Source organism: Mirounga leonina, unplaced genomic scaffold, assembly GCF_011800145.1.
Source record: "Mirounga leonina isolate KUSES-001 unplaced genomic scaffold, KU_Mleo_1.0 Mir_165, whole genome shotgun sequence".
In the NCBI taxonomy this organism is placed as follows: domain Eukaryota; kingdom Metazoa; phylum Chordata; class Mammalia; order Carnivora; family Phocidae; genus Mirounga; species Mirounga leonina.
The window spans coordinates 1303602-1328522 of NW_023270415.1; the positions used below are offsets into that span (position 1 = coordinate 1303602).

Genomic DNA, 24921 nt, shown 5'->3' on the forward strand with positions numbered 1-24921 from the left:
ACTGAGAGCTTTCCCCCTAAGGTCAGGAACACGGCAGGGATGTCCACTATCATCACTGCTACTCAACATAGTATTAGAAGTCCTAGCCACAGCAATCAGACAGCAAAAAGAAATAAAAGGCATCCAAATGGGCAAAGAAGAAGTCAAACTCTCACTCTTTGCAGATGATATGATATTTTATGTGGAAAACCCAAATGATTCCACCCCAATACTGCTAGAACTCATACAGGAATTCAATAAAGTGGCAGGATATAAAATCAATGCACAGAAATCAGTGGCATTCCTATACACCAACAACAAGACAGAAGAAAGAGAAATTAAGGAGTCCATCCCAATTACAATTGCACTCAAAACCATAAGATACCTAGGAATAAATCTAGCCGAAGAGGCAAAGAATCTGTACTCAGAAAAGTATAAAATACTCAGGGAAGAAATTGAGGAAGACACAAAGAAATGGAAAAACGTTCCATGCTCATGGATTGGAAGAACAAATATTGTGAAGATGTCAATGCTACCTAGAGCAATCTACACATTCAATGCAATCCCCATCAAAATACCATCCACTTTTTTCAAAGAAATGGAACAAATAATCCTAAAATTTGTATGGAACCAGAAAAGACCCCGAATAGCCATAGGAATGTTAAAAAGAAAAGCAAAGCTGGAGACATCACAATTCCAGACTTCCAGCTCTATTACAAAGCTGTCATCATCAAGACAGCATGGTACTGTCACAAAAACAGACACATAGATCAATGGAACAGAATAGAGAGCCCAGAAATGGACCCTCAACTCTATGGTCAACTCATCTTTGACAAAGCAGGAAAGAATGTCCAATGGAATAAAGACAGTCTCTTCAACAAATGGTGTTGGGATAATTGGACAGCCACATGCAGAAGGATGAAACTGGACCATTTCCTTACATCACACACAAAAATAGACTCCAAATGGTTGAAAGACCTCAATGTAGGACAGGAGTCTATCAAAATCTTAAGGGAGAACACAGGCAGCAACCTCTTCCACCTCAGCTGCAGCAACTTCTTCCTAGAAACATCGCCAAAGGCAAGGGAAGCAAGGGCAAAAATGAACTATTGGGACTTCATCAAGATAAAAAGCATTTGCACAGCAAAAGAAACAGTCTTCAAAACCAAAAGACAACCGACAGAATGGGAGAAGATATTTGCAAATGACATATCAGATAAAGGGCTAGTATCCAAAATGTATAAAGAACTTATGAAACTCCACACCGAAAGACAAATGATCCAATCAAGAAATGGGCAGAAGACATGAAGAGATATTTTTCCAAAGAAGACATCCAAATGGCCAACAGACACATGAAAAAGTGCTGAGCATCACTCAGCATCAGGGAAATCCAAATCAAAACCTCAATGAGATACCACCACACACCAGTCAGAATGGCTAAAATGAACAAGTCAGGAAATGACAGATGTTGGCGGGGATGAGGAGAAAGGGGAACCCTCCTACACTGTTGGTGGGAATGCAAGCTGGGGCAGCCACTCTGGAAAACTGTATGGAGGTTCCTCAAAATGTTGAAAATAGAGCTATCATATGACCCAGCAATTGCACTACTGGGTATTTACCCTAAAGATACAAATGTATTGATCCGAAGGGGTACGTGCACCTTGATGTTAATAGCAGCAATGTCCACAATAGCCGCACTATGGAAAGAGCCAAGATGGCCATCGACAGATGAATGGATAAAGAAGATGTGGTGGATATATACAATGGAATATTATGCAGCCATCAAAAGGAATGAAATCTTGCCATTTGCAATGAAGTGGATGGAATTGGAGGGTATTATGCTGAGCAAAATAAGTCAATCAAAGAAAGACATGTACCATATGACTTCACTGATATGAGGAATTCTTAATCTCAGGAAACAAACTGAGGGTTGCTGGAGTGGTGAGGAGTGGGAGGGATGGGGTGGCTGGGTGATAGACATTGGGGAGGGTATGTGCTATGGTGAGCACTGTGAATTGTGTAAGACTGATGAATCACAGACCTGTACCTCTATAACAAATAATACATTATATCTTAAAAAAAAAAGAAGATAGCAGGAAGGGAGGAATGAAGGGGGGGAATTGGAGGGGGAGACGAACCATGAGAGACTGTGGTCTGAGAAACAAACTAAGGGTTCTCGAGGGGTGGGGGTGGGGGAATGGGTTAGCCTGGTGATGGGTACTAAAGAGGGCATGTACTGCATGGAGCACTGGGTTTTATACACAAACAATGAATCATGGAACACTACATCAAATACTAATGATGTAATGTATGGCGATTAACATAACATAATAATAAAAAAATAAAATGAAGAGTGCCTGGGTGTTTCAATTGGTTAAGCATCTAAATCTTGATTTTGGCTCAGATCATGATCTCAGTTTCATGAGAATGAGCCTGGCATTGGGTCCACACTGCACGTGGAGCCTGCTTAAGATTCTCTCTCTCCCTCTGCCCCTCCCCTGCTCTCTCTAAGGAAAAAAAAAAAAAATGAAAGCAGAAATCAATGGTATTAAAAATAGGAAATTAATAGAAAAAAACCCCAAATCTGATTTTTTGAAAAAATCAATAATTTGGTAAACTTCTAGCCATGCTAACCAAGAAAAAAGAGGGCATAAGGTACTAATATCAGAAATGAAGGAGGTCATCTCTACTAATTCCATGGGATAATAATGGATAATAAAGAAGTTTCATGAACAACTCTAGGCCTACACATTTTATAACCTAGATGAAATGGACCAATTCCTTGACTTCCCAAATGAATAATAATCTTCTGTGTAGAAAGCAGCAGGCTCACATGGTTTCACTAGTGATTTCTATTAAACATTTACGAAAGAAATTATATAAATTCTCTACACTGTCTTCCAGAAAACAGAAACAGAGGGAATACTTCCTAATCCATTCTATGAAGCTGAAATTATCCTAATACTAAAACCAGATGAAGATATTACAAGAAAGAAAAACTACAGACCAATATCTCTCATGAGCATAGATATAAAATTCCTCAACAAAATATTGGCAAATTCAAACAAATAATTTTATTTTTTAAAAGTTTTTATTTAAATTCCAGTTAGTTAAACATACAGTGTAATATTAGTTTTAGATGTATAATATAGTGATTTAACACTTCCATGTTCATTATAATAAGAGCACTCCTTAATCCCTATCTCTTATTTAACCCATCCCCTCACTCACCCCCTTTCTGGTAACCATCAGTTTGTTCTCTACAGTTCAGAGTCTGTGAAACAAATAATAGGTCTTAAAAAAATTGAGGTATGTGGGTGGCTCAGTCAGTTAAATGTCTGCCTTTTGCTCAGGTCATGATCCCAGGGTCCTGGAATTGAGCCCTGCATCAGCCTCCCTGCTCAGTGAGCCTGCTTCTCCCTCTTCCTTCTGCCCCTCCCCATGCTTGTGCTCACTCTCTTGCTCTCTCTATCTCAATAAATATATATATATATATACACACACACACATATATATAATGCACAACCAGGTGGGATTTATTCTGGGTATGCGAGGATGGTTGAATATTAAAAAATGCTTAATGTAATCCATAATATCAATAGGCTAAAGAAGAAAAATAATATGATCATATTAATAGATGTAGAAAAAGCATTTGACAAAATCCAACAGCTATTCATGATGAAAACTCTGAGCAAACTACAAATAGAGATAAACTTCCTCAACTTGATAAAAAACACCTATAAAAAACCTTTAGGTAACATGTTTTAATGGTGAGAAACTAGAAGCTTTCCTTTTAAGATCAGGAACGAGGTAATGATGTACTCTACCACATTCCTGTTCAACACAGTATTAGAAGTCCTAGATAATGCAAAAAGACAAGAAAAGGAAATAAAAGGAGTATGGATTGAGAAGGAAGAAATAAACTGTCTTTGCTTGCAGATAGCATGATTATTTTTGTAGAAAATTCCAAAGAATTGACCAAAGAGTTCCTGGAATTAATAAGTGGTTACACTTATTAGTTGACCAAAGAATTCTTGGAAGTAAGAAGGTTACAAGATAAAATATTAATATGCAAATGTCAGTTGCTTTCCTATATACTAGCAGTGAATAATTGGAATTTGAAATAGAAAACACAATTCCATTTACATTAGTACCAAGAAAAAAATACTTAGGCATAAATCTAACAAAATATGTACAAAATCTATATGAGGAAAATTATAAAACTAAGAAGAAAGAAAGAAATCCAAATAAATTGAGAGACATAGCATGTTCACTGGACAGGAGACATTATTGTCAGCATGTCAGATCTTCTCAACTGATCTGTAGATTCAACACAATCCTAAACAAAATCTCAAAAAGTTATTTTGTGGATATTAAGAAACTCATTCTAGTTTGTATGGAAATGTAAAAGATCCAGAATAACCAATACAATATTGAAGAAAAAGAACAGAATTGGAGGACTGACACTTCCCAATGTCAAGACTTACTATAAAGATACAGTAATCAAGGGGCGCCTGGGTTGTTCAGTCAGCTGAGTGTCTGCCTTTGACTCAGGTGATGATACCAGGCTCCTGGGATCCAGCCCTGTAGAGCAGGGAGCCTGCTGCTCCCTCTCCTCTTGCCCCTCCCCCTGCTCGTGCTCTCCTTCTCAAATAAATAAAATCTAAAAAAAAGATACAGTAATCAAGTCTGTGTGGTATGACAAAAGAATAAGTAAATAGATAAATGAAATAGGATAGAAAGCTCCATAGTAGACTCACACAAATGACTTGATCTTTGACAAAGGAGCAAAGGCAGTTCAATGATGGAGAAAGGATAGTCTTTCAACAAATGGTGCTGGGCCAACTGAACATCCATATGCAAGAAAATTAATCTGAAACATTTTACCATTCACCCTACACCTCTACATACCTTATACCTTCCAAAAAATGAAGCTCAAAATGATCACAGACTTCAATCTAAGATACAAAACCTAAAACTTGTAGTAGAAAGCATACGAGAAATTTTAGGTGACCTTGGGTTTGGCAATGATCTTTCAGATTCAACACCAAAAGTAGCATCTTTGAATTTCATTGATAGTCATGACTTTTCATAATTACTATTTCTTCTTGAGTAAGTTGTAGTAACTGTTCTAGTTCCTGCATAACAAATTTCTCCCAAACTTAGTAGCTTAACAATAGTCATTTTTATAAAATTTATCGATTCTGGCAGATTGGACTTCTTGCAAGTCAGTGAGAAAGGCTTGTCTCTGTTCTCTGATATCTGGGGCTGTATCTGGGCAGATTCATGGCTAGGCATGACCCAATGGCTAGAGACTGGAGTCATCTAGAAGCATCTTTATTCACTTATCTAGTGAATGATCCTGGCTGTCAACTGAGGTTTCCAGCCTGGGTTTCCATACAGCTTAGTGACCACAGTGTGGTCAGACTTCTTAAAAGGTAGCTCAGGTTTCCAAAAGCAAGTGTCCCAGTGAACAAAATGAAAGATTCACTATCTTTTATGATATAGCTTTGAAAGTTGCATCAACTTCCATGAATTATATGGTTATATACATCGTTAAAATCAACCGAAATTCAAGGGGAAGGGTCATGATCCTTAACTCCTAATGGGAAGAGGTTCAAAGGATTTGTGGATTGCGGACATATTTTAAAACTGCCTAAGTGGCTTATATCTCTCCATAAATTTGTCCATTTTGTCTAACTTTCAAATCCTACTGATATAAAGCTGTTGGTAGAATTCTCTTTATTATCCTTTAGATCTTTGCTCAAACTATAGTTGTCTGTATTTGTAATATTACACATTTGTGCCTTTTTTACTTTAAAGTCAAGGATTTTTCTACTTCACAGATTTTTCTAAAAAAAAAAGAACCAACTTGTAGATTTGTTGATTTTATTCATTGTAACTTTGTTTCCTGTTTTGTTGCTTTCTGTTCCTTTTTAAAAATTCCTTTGGGTTCATTATGTTTTTCCATTTTTTCCCCCATATTTTTTGCAATGTATATAATTCTGGGTTAACTATTACTTTCTCTTAACACCTAGTAGTTATCATTCCACTTATCTGGTCTCTATTGTTGAAAAGTCTGCCTTTCTTTAACTGCTATTCCCTTTTAAATGATAATCCCTTCTCTCTTTATACTTTCATGATGTTCTCTGACTTTTTTGTTCTCTAGTTTGACTACACATGACCTCTTTTTATTAATCTTTCTTAGGATTTGTAGTGATTCCTGGGTCTATGGATTCATAGTTGACATAATTTCTGGAAAATCTGCAGTCATTGTCTCTACCTTTTGCCTCTTTAATGTTGCACCAAATTTCTCTTTCTGGGACTCCATTTGAGTGGATAATAGATCTTCTCATTACATCTTCCATATTTCTTCAACTCTTTTTCATGCTTTTTATCTCCTTTCTTACATTAAATTATTTGAATATTTTCCAGTTCACTGTCTTGTCAACTGTGTCTAATATTTCTAATATTTAACACAATAATTTGAAATTTCAATCCAACCATTATACTTTTATTCCTGGAGGTTAATGTGTTAAAATTGTATTTTTGTTATTAATAATTTTTTGGTAGACTCATTTTGTAATTTCATCCTTTATCTCTTTGAACATTTGAACATTTCATGTAAGGCTCTTTTGTATGTTGTATCTCTCACTGAGTGTCTAAACTTCAGGTGTGCATGGTAATCTTTGTGAGGCCATGCTTGAATTGAGTCTATGAGAGATGTAGTTCTAAGCTGGGGAAGTGCTCTTCCAAAAAGGGTAGATAGAAGCTTCCTACTCATAAATAGTGTGAGGGCACCCTCATTCAAGGTCTCCTCACCCCATCCTGAAGGTTTTGTCTCAATATGGGTATCTTAAACTCAGCTTCCTTCTCAGTGCTGTTCTGTTGGTCCATATTCCTGCAAACATTTGGCCATCTAAGTCAGGACTCAGAAAGCCTCTACTATTAGTCCACACCACTTAGTTCCAATATTTACTCCCACCGCTGGGTTTCTGTGGCTCTGCTCCTAGTCTCTGGTGTTCTTGCCCTGACATCGCCCAACTGCCAAATCCTTAACTTTTTCTTTCTCCAGTCCTATCCTCTCTGCTCCCCCTCACAACAAGCTCTGGCCTTAGTTCTCATCAGTTGTCTTTTTGTTTGGGATTGTCCCTGGAGGCTTCTTCTACCTTTTGGGAGGCTAACAACCCTCAAAGAGTGTGTCATATTTATCTTTGTGAGCCAGGTGTGGACAGGGAGTTTCCTCAGTGTTCCTACCTAACTCATGAAGCCAGAAATGAAAGCCTATTTTCATTGTTAGGTTTCCATTTTTCTGAACTAGAATTTCCATGTATCAAAAAATTTCAAAACTACATAGTTAAAAAATATTGTCTTTTCTAAAATAAAAGGACAGGAACTTAGTGACCCATTATGGAACAAGATTTCATCTTTTATGGAAACTCCAGTAGATTTATCTTGGCTCCCTGTAATGCTGGTTGAGAAAAATTCTAAAGCCATATCCAGGCATAGTGGAAACACGGATATGATTGATTAGCAATGTCCTCTAAAGATATAGAACAGTGGAATGACAGCACATGAGCTTCATCTTTGAATATCATTTAGTATCCACAAATGAGAGAAATGAAATCCAGTTCAATTAATTGACTTGCCCAGAGCTATACCATGAAATAATGACCACTAAGATTACTAAGATGAGGGTTTTAAACTCCTTGCCCTGTGCATCTTCTGCTATACTATACACACCACATAAAAACTCTCTGCCCTGTTTCCTATCTTTGTTGGTGATACTGTTGATTTTCCAGGAATCCCTGGTCAAAACCTAGAAATTGCCTTATTCATTTCAGTCTTTCATCCTTCAATAGACAAATCAGTCTCTTAAGTAAATGGCAACTTCCCTTTCCTCTTCTATCTCTTTGCATCACTGTAGTCTAGGACATCATCAGCTTTACCTAGGTTTCTATAAACATCTCATTGCTAGTCTCATGGTCTCGAAGCCTCATCTTTCTACAACTCATGAAACAGGCAGGATTTTATGTTACTGTTTAGTTTTTAAAGCTGTGTTCCATGTTTTTCTGACATTGGGTGTGTTAAGCAAAACATACCTCAAGAGCAGTTCACTTAAGCTGTAAGTTTTGCCATTATTGGATTCTATCACCCAGACTTGGCTCTTGCTCTTATAGGTTTTCTTTCCTTGCTCATAATCACCAGCATTTTTTTCTGGAAATAGGGCCAGGATTAGAAGTTGGTCATGCCAGTGCCCTGGAGGCATAAGAAAGATGGGCAGGATCTCTGGAAAAGGAAGCAGGACAACTTGTGGGTATCAGATTTATTATAGACTGGGGTAATAGAATCTGCTACCTCTTTATTATAGAAGGGGGCTATGGTCTAAAATTAAATTTATAGCCCAATTTTTTTTTGATGTGGCCTTGTGAGCAGATTTTCCCAAATTTATCAATTCAAGTGAATTGCTCACACATTTTGAATAGGAACAGGAAATATGTGATTTCAGTTATTTTACTCCCACTCTTTTCCTTGTCTTTCTGAGGGGAAAAGTGCCTCAGACTGCATAGTAATATCCTAAACAAGATAGAAGATAAAGTCAATAATGTAGGAATGTGTGATATGTTTACTTTTAAAAATAACTGAAAAGTCACAGTTGAATTATCTGCAAAGAGAAAAAAAGTAAGGTAAGCATGTAGTTAATTTCCAAGGGAACATTCTTTAACTGAGACTCAAATGGACTTGAGAATCAGATGTGAAACACTAGCTGGCTTGGAAGAACGATGGTTTTGGTTATAAGAAATAAAGGTACTTTACCAGATATCACCTGCCATGTGTGATTTGAAAACACATTTCCAGTCTCAGTCATGACTAGGTCTATTTGGATCTAAGATATGGTGACATCCTTTCAACTGCAGCTGAAGGGGAGTGGAGGTGTCCTAGGGACTTACTCTTTTTCCTACCCTTTGGAGTCCCAGCATCACTTCTTGGCCCAGAAAACACCTGGACTATTCACCTACCTCCTGGCCATGCATCACCATACCCTCCATATCCCCCTCCATTTCCTCTTACACTACAGAGCTTAGGATCTGCTTCCTATGGTGAAGTGTGGCTCAATTCTTTCCCAAGGAATAAACTATTCCTGATTTAATGGTAGATTCGTGAAGCAGTTCAGTGTTGCTTTTTCAGTTGTCTTGCCTGCTGCAATGGCTCTCAACACACAGCGGGCTATAACGCTGCGGGTTGTGGTACCATGTGGCTCCAAACTATACTTCACACCACTCTAAACACACCCCTCCCATATAAAGTCAGTTAAAATCTTCAGTTGCTAGGGAGTGCTTCTTAATGAGGGTAAAGAGTACTTGAACACATCTACAACTTGGCAGGCCTTGTGCTGCTTAAAAGCTACTATACACATTGCAGAAACAAGTCTTTCAAAGCCTTTTTTAAAAAAAATAAATGAGAAATGTTTACTTAAGAACTGAGAGATGGTGCCAGTAGTCTTGTTTTGTTCCCAATCATTATTAGCCTTGTCAAAGGTCTTATACAGTCTTCTGGATATTTCTGTATTACATTCCACATAAAGTTCTTTTGGGGGGCCAAGAATTTTGGCTAGAGTGTACAGAGGGATCATTATATGGGTGTGTGTGTGTGTCTTTGTTTTTGAGCTTTAGGGGTAGCCCTGTAAAAAGGTGACGTAATAATGATGAGGTTCTTGTTTTTTTCCTTATTGTTGTTGATGAAACTTACTAACTACTTTGCTGGTGGAAGAGCAGACTCTTACTTGCTTGGATGCTTGTGAAGTTTGCATTAGGAGAAAAATTGGACTTGCATTACATTCAATACGATTTTAATTAATATATGCCTTTTGGCTATACTGGGTAATATACATCTAAAGTGGATTAAAAATTATTTTCCTTGTGTTACATTTCAGAAAAAAACTGTTCCGCCCCTTTTTTAAAGATTTTATTTATTTAGAGGTTTATTTATTTATTTGAGAGAGAGAGACAGCGAGCGTGTGTGTAGCAGAGGGAAAAGGAGAAGGACAGAAGCAGACTCTTCCCTGAGCAGGGAGCCTAGGCAGGGTGGATCCCAGGGCCCTGAGATCACTACCCTAGCCAAAATCAAGAGTTGGAGCTCAACCAACCGAGCCACCCAGCTGGCCCTGGGACTGTTAGCTGGCTCTCACTCTCATAAATCCCTGAAGGTGCTGTGCAGAAGCCTAACTTTTTGAGTAATCTTCATAAAAATAAAGACCTCACAGGTTTGCTGCTGTCTTATTGAGAATGGGTGTGGCTTTGTGAGCATTAGGGACTATAATGATTGCCTCCAGAGTGGACCCCAAGACCCACTGCTTCCCTCCAGTCTTCAAGCCCATAATGGGATCTATTTTCACTATCTTTACCTGGAGGTTGGTATTTTATGATCCTTTGTCCTTCATACATGCACAGCATGGCCAGCCTTTTATGACCTGGGCATTGCAGGCCTCTCAACTCTTGGTGTGGCAAATGGTGCCCGAAAAATCAGAATGGTGGGTGATGAAGGGGACTGGTACAGAACATCCATTTAGAATTATGAGCACCTATAAAATAGTTCACGTTTTAGGTGAAACAACTCTTCTCTAAGACTGTGAGTGTGCTCTAGCTGCATTTTACCATGTGCCACAAGGACCTCTTTTGAAGCTCTTGCATTCCTTTTGTATAGGTTTATTTCCCAAATCTATCGAAAGTATGAGATGGCATTCTGACTATGCACATTTATTAAAAAAACAAAGATAATCAACAAATAATTAACAAATAGTTTTACTTAAAAGTTTTTCTTGAAATGTTTACAATGTCCCTTAAGATAGGAAGTATTTCAAAGAGGAAGAGTGGCCAAATCAGGACTTGGAATTACTTATTGAACTGCAAAATTGAGAGATGTGAATTACCTACTTCTCAGAGGTATTTGAAGGGGAAAATGAGTATCAAAGAGAAGGGCCATGAACTATTCAGAAGAAATATACCAAGTAATCATCAGCATTATTAATGTCAATTGTCCAACCCTCTGTCTTCAGCTCTTACTTCTTCGATACATACAACAAACTCCTTATTTACCTCTCTCATTATAGGTTCAGTCAGTATCTCAAACTCAGTTTGGCCAAAACAGAACTCTTGATTTGTACACCCATACCTAGTTCTAGTTCTATTCCAGTCTTACTCATCTCAATAAATGGTACCACCATTCATACATCTAAATATATCTTTATTTATTTTTGTTTTTTTAAAGATTTTATTTGAAGGAGAGTGAAAGTGAGAGAGATCACAGAGCTCTGGAGAGGGAGAAGCAGACTTCCTGCTGAGCAGGGGGCCCAATGTGGGGTTTGATCCCAGGACTCTGGGATCATGATCCAAGCCAGAGGCTGTTGCTTAACCTACTGAGCCACCCAGGTGCTCCTAAATATGTTTTTATTTTATATCCCTTTCCTCACCATTCCCCATCATCCAAACCACTGGTAATGCTTGCTGACTTTTCCTTCAGAATATATCTTTGATCTGTCCACTTTTGTCTGTCCTCACCATCATCACATTAGCCAACCCACTTTTATTCCTTCACTTCTCAACTTGTCTTTCAGCTTCACTCTTGCTCTACCATCATCCAGTTTTCACACAGAACCTGGAGAGTCTTAGATGAAGATCAGATTATGTCATTCCAGGGTGTGAAACTCTTCTTTGGCTTTCCATTATGGTCAGGATATGTGAATTATAAACTCTTTGTGGCCATGATTATCTACTTGTTTGATAATTTTTATTATTATTTCCCTTACCTACTTTACTGCTCCCTCAACATCTCAGACTGGTTCCAGTTCTGGAAGCTTTGTGCTAACTGTTCTTTCTTCTGAGAATAATTTTCTCCCTTCATCATCACCTGGCAGACTCATTTTTGTTACTCAGAGCTCAGCCACTCAGCCTGAATGCCACCTAGATGGAGATGTTTCCCATTGACCATGTAGCCACTTGCTATCTCAACACCCTGCTTTGATGCTTCATATAATATTTACTATTATCTGATACTTATCTCTTTTTTTCTCTATTATTTATCAGACTATCATCTTGAACCTATGAAAACAGATAATTTTTTCTGTCTTGTTTCCTGCTTAAAACACATGATAGAACAGGTGTTCTATATCTCTACCTGAGATATTTTTCAGGTAGATGAATTTCTGAATACATAAATATTTTTAGTCAGAGTGGTCATAAAGCTAGCTGGGTTTTCTTGTCATTTCAAATATTTATCATTTAAGACTTACTTTATATGCATGAATTCTCAAGTTCTTTTAACTGCAGTTTCAAATAATAATTACAATGGTGATACTTATTTTCCTAATGACAGCAATGTAAAAATGAATGAGGTAATATCTCATTAATTTTCAGGGATTGGTGGGTACCTTGCAATGTCCTAAAATGGGTAAATAACATTATTGGAAATGGAGAAAGTTAATGAGATTCATTTTCTCTCCCTGAATCTCTCAAATCACTTGTTAAATGTTGTTAACCATGACTGACATAACAAAAGACTTTCTAGAAATAGTGAATAAACTGGTTTCTCAAACAAAGCAAACATGATAAATAGGATTACTGGAAATGGCTTTTTAAGCCATTTTTGCATCATAGACGAGAATTGCAATGAGGGGTTAGCATTGTAAAAGAAAAATTATTTTGACACTTGTTAAAACGGTAAGGAAGACTTTCTTTAAATCTACTGCAATAGGGGAGAGGGACTGAATTCAACTCCAAACATAGCAAAGACAGCTGGAGAGTTATAGCCAAGAAGCAGAGTAAGGAGAGTCAGTAGACGGAATTTACTAAGAGGAACTTGATTAGATATCTAGATTAAAAGGATTCTTGCTAAACCGTATTCTTACTTTAGGAAAAGGTGATCAGATATCAAGGGAATGTGTGGGGTTTCTTAATAAACTGGCTTAGCAAGATTCTTTCATAAGAGTGTGCTCAGCAGGCCAAAGTTGAGGCCTAGTTGAGAAGTGGACTCAGAGGAACCTGACTAAAGCTTGATCAAGGAGGGAGCCTTTGAACCTTTAGAGTGAATTAAAATCTTTAGGTTACCAAAATTTTTTACTAAAATAATTCTGACTTCCTGTCTCATTTTATCTATCTTGGGTTTCCATATTGCTGAAAATGGTTCCATCCCTCCCTGTAGACAAAACATCTAAACTCCTTTACCTGACATTTTTTCCCCATCTTTATTGAGGTATAATTGACAAACTGTAAGTTATTTAAAGTGTACAACATGATGACATGTATACATATACATTATGAAAGGATCCCTCCCCCCATCAAGTTAATTAACACATCCATCACGTCACCATATCTCACACATTTACTTTTCTTGTGTGAGAACATTTAAGTTCTAATTTCTTAGCAAATATGCATTTCAGTTATACAATACAGTGTTACCCACCATAGTCACCATGTTATACATTAGATCCTCAGGACTTCATCTTATTACTGAAAGTTTGTACCTTTTTACTAACCTGTCCCATCCCTCTGTCCCTAGCAACCTTTTTCTATGAATTTAACTTAAAAAAATTTATTATTATTATTTTTAGATTCCACATATAAGTGGTACCATGCAGTATTTGTCTTTCTCTGTCTGGCTTATTTCACTTAGCATGATGCCCTCCTTGTCTCAAATATCAGGATTTCTTTCTTTTCTAGAGTTAAATTATATATATATTATATAATTTATATATATATATATATATATAATCATATATATATGATTCCTTCATCCACTGATGGACATTTATGTCATTTCCATACATTGGCTATTGTGAATAAGGCTGCAATGAACATTAGAGTACAGCTATCTCTACAATATAATGGTTTCATTTCCTTTGGAAATACCTAGAAGTGGTACTGTTGGATTCTATAGTAGTTGTATTTTTAATTTCTTGAGGAACCTCCATACTTTCCATAGTGGTCGTACCAGCTTACATTTCCAGCAACAATGTACAAGGATTCTTTCTTTATATCCTTACTTGCATTTGTTATTTTGAATCTTTTTGATAATAGACATCCTAAAAGGTGATGTCTCATTTTGCTTTTGATTTGTATTTCCTTGATTATTAGTGATGTTGAGCACCTTCTCATGTACCTGTTGGCCAATTGTATGTGTTCTTCAGAAAAATGTCTATTCAGGTCTTTTGTACATCTGTAGTCAGGTTGTTTTTTTGCTATTGAATAGTAAGCGTTCCTTACATATTTTGGGTATTAGTCCCTTATAAAATATGTGGTTTGCACATATTTTGTCTTATTTCATGTGTTATCTTTTTTTGTTGTTGTTGATGGTTTCCTTTGTAATACAGAAATTTTTTAGTTTGATGTAGTCCCACTCATTTATTTTTGCTTTTGTTGCCTTTGTTTTTGGTGTCAAATCTAATAAATCATCTCCAAGACTGATGTCAAGGAGTTTACCTACTATGTTTTCTTTTAGAAGTTTTAAGCCTTTAGGTCTTATATTCAAGTGTTTAATCCATTTTGAGTCAATTTTTGTGTATGGTGTAAGATAGGGCTCCAGTCTCACTCTTTTGCATGTGGCTGTCCAGTTTTGCCAGCATAATTTGTAAAAGACTGTTATTTCCCCATTGTATATTCTTGGCTCCTTATAAATTACTTGGCCATATATGCATGGGCTGGGCTCATTATTCTGTTCCATTGGTCTATGTTTCTGTCTTTATGCTAATACTATACTATTTTGATTACTATAGCTTTGTAATGTCAGAGAGTTCAGTGCCTCTATCTTTGATCTTTCTCAAGGTTGTTTTAACTATTTTGGGTCTTTTGTGGTTCCATACACATTTTAGGATGTTTTTCTATTTTGTGAAAAATGCCATTGGTATTTGGATCAGAATTGCATAGAATGTGTAGATTGCTTTGGGTAATATGGATATTTTAACATTGGTTTTGTAACTTGCAACTTTACTGGATTTATTACATCAGTTTTATTTTTCTGGTGACATCTTTAGGGTTTTCTATATATAATATCATCTCATCTGCAAACAGAGATAATTTTACTCCTTTTTTATCATTTGGATACCTTTTTTTTTTTTTAAAGATTTTATTTATTTATTTGACAGAGAGAGATAGCAACAGCAGGAACACAAGCAGGGGGAGTGGGAGAGGGAGAAGCAGGCTTCCCGCCAAGCAGGGAGCCTGATGCGGGGCTCGATCCCAGGACCCTGGGATCATGACCTGAGCCGAAGGCAGACGCTTAACGACTGAGCTACCCAGGCACCCCTTTTTGGATACCTTTCATTTCTTTTCCTTGCCTAGTTGCTCTGGCTGGAACTCCCAGTACTATGTTGAATAAAAGTGACAAGAGTGGGCATCCTTATCTTGTTCCTGACCTTAAAGGAAAAACTTTCAGCTTTTTACCATCAAGTATGATGTCAGTTGTGGGCTTGTTATATATGGCCTTTATCATATTGAGGTATATTCCCTGTATACCCAATTTGTTGAGAATTTTTATTATAAAAGGATGCTGAATTTTGTCAGATGCTTTCTGTGCATCTATTGAGATGATCATATGATTTTCATCCTTTAATTTGCTAATGTGGTATATCACATTTATTGATTTGAGTATGTTGAATCATCCTTGTATCTCAGGAATAAATCCCATTTGACCATGGTGCTTGATCCTTTTATATATATTTCAACAATATGAACTGTTGAATTTGATTTCTTAATATTTTGTTGGGGATTTTTGCATCTATGTTTATCAAAGATATTGGTCTTTGAATTTATTTTCTTGTAGTGGGTCAAAATCATTTTTAGTCTTTTTCTTCCTATTCATTTATTAATTCATCTAACATTTATTGGATATGTACTGTGTGCCAGGCATCATATCACCATGGGTACTAGGGGCAAAAAAATGAATGGGATGAAGCTTTTCTTCACATGAGGAATATTGCTTATTGATGGGAAGGGAGGGGAACAGGCATATAAACACATTTATTTCTTCAATCAGGCAATAAAGATTTGTTGAACCATTATTATATGCTAAGCTCTGTTGGGGATACAGCAGAGAACAAAACAGATAATTTTTATTTTTGCATTCATAGAGCTTATGTCCTAGGCAGTAATTGCAATATGATACCACAAGACACCACCAAGTTTCCGGCTTCTGTCAGGAAAGGTTTCACAGGGGAAGAGAAATCTCAATTGCTACTTAAATGACTGGTAGATCTACTTTCAGTCTGTCACTCTATATTTGCCCTTCTGGACATTCTGTATAAATGGTATTATATAATATGTGGTCTTCTGTGACTGGCTTTATACATAGACAATAATGTTTTTGATGTTGTGGCATGTATTAATGCTTCATTCCTTTTTATGGCTGAATAATATTATATAGATACACTGCAATTTTGTTTGTCCATTCATCAGTTAATAAACATTTGGGTTGGTTCCATATTTTGGCTATTATGACCACAGCTGCTATAAACATTCCTGTACAACTTTCTGTGTGGATATATGTTTTCAATTCTTGTTGGTATATACCAAGGAGTGGAATTGCTGGGTCATATGGTAACTCTATGTTTAACATTTTGAGGAATTGCCAGATGGTTTTCCAAAGTGACTGCACCATTTTACTTTCCTATCAGCAACACGTGGGGATTCCAATTTCTCCACATCCTTGTCAACACTTGTTATTGTCTATCTTTTGTCTATCTTATAGCCATCATAGTAGGTGTGAAGTGGTATTTCACTGTGGTTTTGTTTTGCATTTTCTCTTCTTTTCTTTTTTTTAAATATTTTATTTATTTTTTTGAGAAAGAGAAAGAGAGAGAGAGAGAGCATGGGGGGAGGAGCAGAGGGAGAAGAAGCTGAGCTGGGACCCCAAACATGGACTCCATCCCAGGACCCTGGGATCATGACCTGAGCCAAAGGCAGTTGCTTAACCAACTGAGCTGGCCAGCATCCCTTGTTTTGCACTTTCTTAATGACAAATGATGTTGGACATCTTTTTGTGTACTAATTGGCCATTTGCATAACTGCTTTAGAGAATGGTCTATTTGAATCTTTTGCCATTTTTAAATCGGGTTATCTAACTTTTTTTTTACTGTATTGTGAGGGTGTATATATATATGTGTGTGTGTATGTGTTTATAAAACCCATACATACATATACACATGCAGACACACACTTACATACACACATAACTGGATACATGCCCCTTATCAGATATATTTTGGCAAATATTTTCTCTCAATCTGTGGGTTCTCTTTTCACTTTCCTGGTGGTGTCTTTTGAAACACAAAATTGTTGATTTTGATGAAGGCTAGTTATTCTATTTTCTCTTTTACCAGTTGTGCTTTTGATGTCATACCCGAGAAATTACTGCCTGATCTAAGATTATGAAGATTTTCTTCTGTGTTTTCTCTTAATAGTTTTATGGTGTAAGTTCTTATATTTAGGCCTATGGTTCTCTTGAGTGAATCTTTTGCATATGGTATGAGATATGTCCTATTATTTTATACTTAGAATTTTTCATCTTCTAACATACTACATAATTTATTTGACTATCAGGTTTATTGTGTATTTACCTGTTTGGATATATGCTTTACAAAGGTAACCACTTTTTTCTCTTTCTTACTGTTATATGGCCAGAACATTGCTTAAAGTGTGTGCTCAGTGAACATATATTTAAAGACTAGTGAAGATCCCATGTAGTTAACAACATGGTGTTTTAGAAGAAGGGCTAGTAATTGTGCCAGAAAGGATAGCCTGGCTGTAGTAAAAGGTCCATATTAAGGTCCATGTTGCACTTTAAAAAGGACTTAGCTCATCCTAGAAATCAGTTCAGACAAAGCCTCAATGGAAGCCCAGATTTCTGGTGAGTAATATTGTTTGGGGTGCAGGGTTTTGGTTTGTGGATTCTTTGTACCACATTTGTTTAATTTTTTTGTTATGTGTTCAAATTTTTATGGATTCATTAATAAATAAATATGAGTAGACAGAGTAAGAGTATATATCTTATAGTTTTCTGGAAATGCTAGTAATTGGCAACAACTTTAACTATAATTGACAATCCTAGACCTTGAAAAAAGCATTTTCTGAAAGGCCTAGTGGATGATTTGCAAATTTTCAGTTGTCCAGAGATGAAGGGCAATTAACAATGAATAGTTAATCAATCAATGACATTTAATGATTTTCTTATGTATTAAGACGTTGAGCTAAAGGCTTCTTGGGATTCAGAGGTGAGTGATATATGTTCTCTGCCCTCAAAGAGCTCACGGTCTCTAGAAACAAATATATAGCGTGGTGCTGTGCAGTGTTTGGTTATGTCATAGAAGAACAATAAAGCCTTTGTGGGATTTATAAAAAAAGGAAATATAGTCTGGGAAGGAACTTGAGAAAGCTTTATGGAAAGTTTTTACTTGAGATGGACTTTGAAGAATGGGTAGAGTCACCTGGAAGAAGTGGTGAGGGAGGATGTTGCATGAGCCAGTGTGCAAAGCAGGAAAAGAGCAAGGCCAGCCCTAAGAACTGTGAGCTGTGCAGGGGAGTGGTGAAGGAGGACAACAGGAAAAGAGGTTATGGGGGTGAATACAGTAAGTATTCACAATTTAAAATATTGGGTGCTCAAATTTAGAGTACTTACTGTAAATGGCGTATAAATATGTAATTAATAGAGTTCAAACTGAGGACTGAGGGCACCAGGGAATTCCAGGTAAAGTAATAATTTCTTTTCGGTGGACTATCATATGAATTTCCATATCCAGCTTCAAGGAGTTATCTCAACCCTACATTCTCCCTCCAAAGACAATAATTTCCATGTAACAGTGCAGTGATTAAAAGTATGATATATAAATAAGTCATAAAATGTAGACCAAAGTCACTGGCTAAAAAAATGCATGCTTCCTTAAGAAAATGCCTTTGAAAAAATTTAAATAAAATATTTGATGATCTTTGTAATGTTGAAATTATTGGTTTGGTGCCAACTCCATTTTACTAGACAAAAATCAGTCATTAAAAAATGGCACCAGGGTTCTAACTGAATGCCAGCCAATAAATGTTTATAGGGGGCACCATCTGAAGGGGCAATGCCTCAGTGTGATTAAGATGATGTCCTTGCTTTAGCTTTGTTGATGTTACGGGATTGTCTCTGTTTTAGCTTTTCTCCTCCCTCCCTTTCTCTCTTCTCCCATTCTCCCTCCCATCCTCCCTCCTCCCTCAATTCCTCTTCCCTCCCTCCCTCCCTCCTTCCCTCCCTCCTTTCCTCCCTCTTCTCCTTCCTTCTTGACCTTTACTCTCTTCCTCCCTTCCTTCCCTTGTCTTTCTTTCACGTTTATTGAGTACTTACTGTGTACTTACTGTGTACCAGAGCAAGACAGGAAAGCCCCTGCCTTCTTGGAGCTTACATTCTAGCTGGTGAGAAAGAAAATAAGCCTGTAAAAAAATTAATTACATGGTTACAGAGAGTGATCGGTGTCTGATGAAAATGGAATGTAGAGAGAGTAAAGGGGGCCTCCTTTAGGTAAGGTGGTTAGGGAACGCATTCCAGTGGAATGTCCTGGAAGGGTTTAAAAATTATCCAGGGCTGCCTCTGGATAATCTTGAGCAACATGAGTGACAGCCCACATGTTCTGCATGAGGGCACTCAAGAGCCCCCTCCTTCCCAGACTTCTCTATCCTTCCTACTGGACAGCCTTACTGTAGCTTCAGATAGGTATCATGTATATGCCTCTTTCCCATATAGATGGAGGCCTCTATAGATTCCTCATTTTCAGCATTAACTGTATATAGACTCATTTAATCCCTAGCTCAACTTTATGGGGTGGGTACAGTTATTATTCCCATTTACCTTTGAGTAAATTGAGGCACAGGGAACCTGACTCAGCCCCAGACAGCCTGGTCCTGGAGGCAGGCTCTCTAGTGCTCCATGCCACCTGCTTGTCTCATTCCCCCTTCTGCCTCCTGCAGGGCTCACCTTGCATCACACCCTGTAGTCTTCCCAGCCATGGTCACTTAACTCTTCAAATTCTTTAAGGAACAGTCACAAGCAACCCCTCTAAACTGCAAAATCCTCTCAACTTCCATTTATGCAGCGCTAATATGGGTGTGAACATACAGGATGGAGTGGGAATAATCAGCAAGTCCCCAAATATAAAACCACGTCTAAGAGTCTACAGATGTTCTAATACTAATTACTCATCCCAGAAAAGCATTTTGGTGCAGCTGGAACTTGATGGGTTGGAGGGGGTGGGTGATGGAGAGCTTTCATTTCAAAGGGAGATGTAGAGGGAAATCATATGGTGTCATTTTCCATTTTGGAAGTCTGTTCATCTCTGAGTCAGCTGCAGCTGTATAGCTCTGCCCCATGTGTTCAGAATATGTGCTGGTGGATGGGCTGTGCAAGCCTCCTGCGGCGGGACTGAGTCAGATGTTGTGTGCTCTGGACATTGGAGGAAGGCTGCAGGAAGGTTCTGGGCAGGACTGAAGCAGTTCTGTGAGGTCCCAGCATATCTCTGTTAGATTTAGATTTGGCACCTCTTGCATCATGGAACCATGTGTTTAAAAAAGCCAGTTTGGGGAATCAGGATAATTAAACTTTTCAGGGTCCAGTCTTTTAACATACCAGAGGGCTCTTAGTTTTTGTTTGCACCTGGAAGTCAGCTATCAAGTCCTCTGCCACCAACTGAGAAATGTATGATTCATATTATCTCTGGGGTAACACACACTGAGGGCTATGCCACATTCTGGATAATAGTAAAAAAAAATAATATCTGGCTTTTAATGAGTGCTTATTTTATGCCGGCTATTTCACTAAATGCTTTATATACATTATTTCATTTATTCCCATAAGGGACCTCTGAAGTAAGTACTATTATTAGACTTATTTTTTATAAGCGAGGAAACCAAGGTGATTTATCCAAAGGTTATATGAAATATCCCCAAAAGAAGATTGAGGTGAGACTAGAAGTCAATGGATTTTGGCAGGCCTGGTCTTATAGCTGCTGCTGCTCCGAGTTGAGCAAACAGTAAAATTATTTTTAAAGGCATTTTTACTTAAAAATAAAAAGCACAGGGGAGAGTCATCCACAACCTGCTATGGTAAAATGTCCTCCCCTCCCCCTCCCCGCCCCGCCCTGCTCCACCACGTCACGCCCCACCGAGCTCAGAGTGAATTCCCATTCCTGTTCAGGATGTGCGTGCCCAGTGGACAGCATTCTGCCTGCAGTTCACGTTGAGAGTGGAGGTCTAAATCCCTCAGGGTGCCTTTCTCCCCACATATATAAATGATCTTACTTACCAAGGGGAGCCTTGGAAACTACCCAGTGGAAGCACCGAATTTTAGCCTCCTACTTTTGTTTAGACCAAATCTAGTGCATCTTAGAGAAATCACTCTGATGTTGTCAGCTCTTACTTATTTATCAAATCCCTGAGAAGGTAGGATGCTTCATTCATTTATCAATTCAATAATTATTTATTGTTTGCTCTTCATGTGTCAAATTCTGGGCATATAAAAGTGAGCAAATTTTGAGGCACCTGGCTGGCTCAGTTGGTATAGTATGCAACGATTGATCTTTGGGTGGTGAGTTCAAGCCCCATGTTGGGCATAGAGTTTACTTAATTAAAAAACTATTAAAAAGTATTTTTAAAAAGTGAGCAAATTTTATTATGATCTCTTTATGGGAGAAGTTTTTCAATTGATGTGAGGGATTTCCAGGTTTGTTTGCATTTCAGAGCTTTTGCTTTGTTTATCTGATTTTTTTTATATTTACTTATTTATTTATTATTATTTTTTATTATGTTACGTTAGTCACCATACAGTACTTCATAAGTTTTTGGTGTAGTATTCCATGATTCACTGTTCGCATATAACACCCAGTGCATAGCCCAGAAAATCTTTGGCCAGTCTTAACATTTAAGTAAAGAAGTTTTTTCATCTTGCAGTGGCCTGGGAGAATGTAGGAGAGCCTAAATGCCTTTTAAAACAGCTTCCTAATATTATATGAAAACATAGGATTTCTTTTAGTAGAGGTCTTTTATTTTTTTTTATTATTTTTTAAAGATTTTATTTATTTATTTGAGAGAGAGAATGAGAGAGAGAGAGAGCACATGAGAGGGGGGAGGGTCAGAGGGAGAAGCAGACTCCCTGCTGAGCAGGGAGCCTATGCGAGACTCAATCCGGAGACTCCAGGATCATGACCTGAGCCGAAGGCAGTCGCTTAACCAACTGAGCCACCCAGGCGCCCAAGTAGAGGTCGTTTAGATGAGTAATTTCCTAATTTAGCTTCTCCAAAGTAATAATTTCAGACAAAGATAAATAAACTTATTTTTTGAACTTTTGGATATGCAAGGTTGCTGTTAAAAGTATTCCAGTGATCTAAATCAGGATCGTTAGGCTCTTAGGAAAGAATGAGCTGCTGCCATGTGCCTGTTGATGACACAGCTTCGAGGAGGACATAGGCTGGTGCAGACAGGAAGCCAGGAAGGTTTCAGGTCCAGGTCATAATACACAGGAGAGGTGGAGGGCTGGGGCCTGCCTCTTGCTGCTGGCTGGCTGGAGGCAGGGTGACAGCAACCACTCTATCTGCTCTCTTTGGCTCAGGACAACATTGAGGTATCCAAATATGGCGGGTATTCACTGGGACTCCAGTGGAAAGACCCAGCACTTTTGGGGTTTCCCTTGGGTTATTCAGTTCCAGAGCTTTTTTTTTGTTTTTTTAAATTTTTAAATTCTATTTTTATTACAAGTAATAATTATTTTAATTTTATTTTTATAATAATTCTTTTAATAATTTTAGATTTTGGGGGCATCTGGGTGGCTCAGTCTGTTAGGTGGCTGCCTTCGTCTTGGGTCATGATCTCAGGGTCCTGGGATCGAGCCCCACATCGGGCTCCCTGCTCAGCGGGGACTCTGCTTCTCCCTCTTCCTCTGCCCCTCCCCCTGTTTGTTAGCACTTTCTCTCTTCCTCTCTCTTCCTCAAATAAATAAATAAAGTCTTTAAAAAATTTAGATGTTGTATTCACATTTAAAAATAATTTTATGTTGTATAGTTCTTTTTATTGTGGTAAAGAACACATAACATTAAATTTACCATCTTAACCATTTTGAAGTATACTGTTCAGTAGTGTTAAGTATATTCACGTAACTGAGCAACAGATCACTAGGACTTTTTAATTTTGCAAAGCTGAAATTCTATACCCACTAAACACTTGCTCCCCTCCCCACACCCTCTACAATCACCTTTCTACTTCCTATTCCTACAAATTAGCAACTTTAGACACCTCATATAAATGGAATCATACAGTAATTGCCCTTTTGTGTCTGGCTTATTTCACTTAGCATAATGTCCTTAAGGTTTATCCACATTGTAACAAAAGTGAGAATTTCAGGAAGTGCTACTATTTGTAGCAGGCATGATGGCTTCAAGGTTATTCTGCAGAATTAGATCACTGGCCATGCAGGCCCTCAGGGCCTGCCATCCCAATTGAGTTGCTGCAGTGTGCTCATGGCCTCTGAAGGTGGTGTTCTTACTGCTGACCAGCAGGCTACTGGGCTGAAGAGGGAGGTCATGATGGCTGCATGGAAGGGACTGGACCAATATTATATGCTAGGCCCAAAGGCAGCTTTGGCACCAAGGAAGATTTGAATTTAGTCCCATCTATCACCAACAAGTGAATAGTGGGCTGCATCTGTGAAGAGGACAATAGTGCCGTCATCTGGTTCTGGCTGCACAAAGGTGAGACCCAGCGATGCCCTAGCTGTGGAATGCATTATAAGCTGTTGCCCCACCAGTTGGTCCACTGAGCCTTTGCTCTAACTTATTCAAAATGTGCTGTAAAGTATCTTCTTTCCAATAAAGACTAGCTATTCCATTGGCTCCTTCTCCCATTAAAAGAAAAGTGAGAAATTCTTTCCTTCTTAAGGCTGAATAATATTGTATGCATGCACCACAGTTTCCTTATCAATCTGTTGATGGACATTTGGATTGCTTCCACCACCTCTAGATGCTATGAGTAATGCTGTGATGAACATGGGTGTGCAAATATCTCTTTGAGATCCTGCTTTGAATTATTTTGGATTTATACCCAAGTGGGAATTACTGGATCATAAGGTAATTTTATTTTTAATTTTGGGGAACAGAGTTTTTTGTTATTCAACAAAACATTTTCCTTTTTCCAGAACTGGTTTAGATTTCTAAGTTTGTACTACTGCTTAAAAAAGCTTCCATTTTGGATGTTTTTCCTTTTGGTCTTTGTCCCATTATTTTGAACTTTACCTATGGGTATTTAAAGAAACACCTTCTTTTGGATATAGTTCCTCAAATATATCTCCATTTTTCTTTGTTTCTACTTCCTTCTGACTTTATACTTGTTCATTTTTCTGTAATTTGTTATAGTGACAATTCTCCATCTTCATTTGTTTTGATTATTTTCTTTTTAATAAATATCTACAGTCTTTATTCTGTGATGTCTGTATCTTAGGGTTGACCAGGAACTTGTGCCTGCTAAAATGGTGTTTACATAGCTCAGTATTTTCCCCTCCAAAGTGAGGGGGACTCATGTTGATGAATCAATTGGCAATATGCTCAGTAAATTGTGGATTAGTAAATTCTGTTAGTTATTTGAGGCCACTAGTTTCTACCTTTGAGCTCTAGATAAGACTTCAAGTCATCCTGGGCTCTGAGTTTGCATCTGACATTCACAGGGCCTGTTTCAAACCTCCATCACATTTAGAGACCTGAAGATCCATTCAGAAATTTAAACCCTCCTCTCAGAGTGGAGCACTTCCTGGGTATTGTTAGAATCCAGTGACTTATGAGATTTGAGATCTTATAGCTAAAAGCTTGTATGATTTATCTCAACACCTGAGAGTCTTAAAGTCTCAAGTTGCCCAAGGATCCAGAAAGCTAGTATGGGGTCAGAATCC

At 37.7% G+C, this 24921-nt stretch overlaps 1 pseudogene; it reads left to right on the forward strand.

Annotated features, from left to right (window-relative positions):
- Nucleotides 1-23411: 23411 nt before the first annotated feature.
- On the forward strand, nucleotides 23412-23980 carry LOC118014696 (annotated as a pseudogene).
- The last annotated feature ends 941 nt before the right edge of the window (nucleotides 23981-24921 follow it).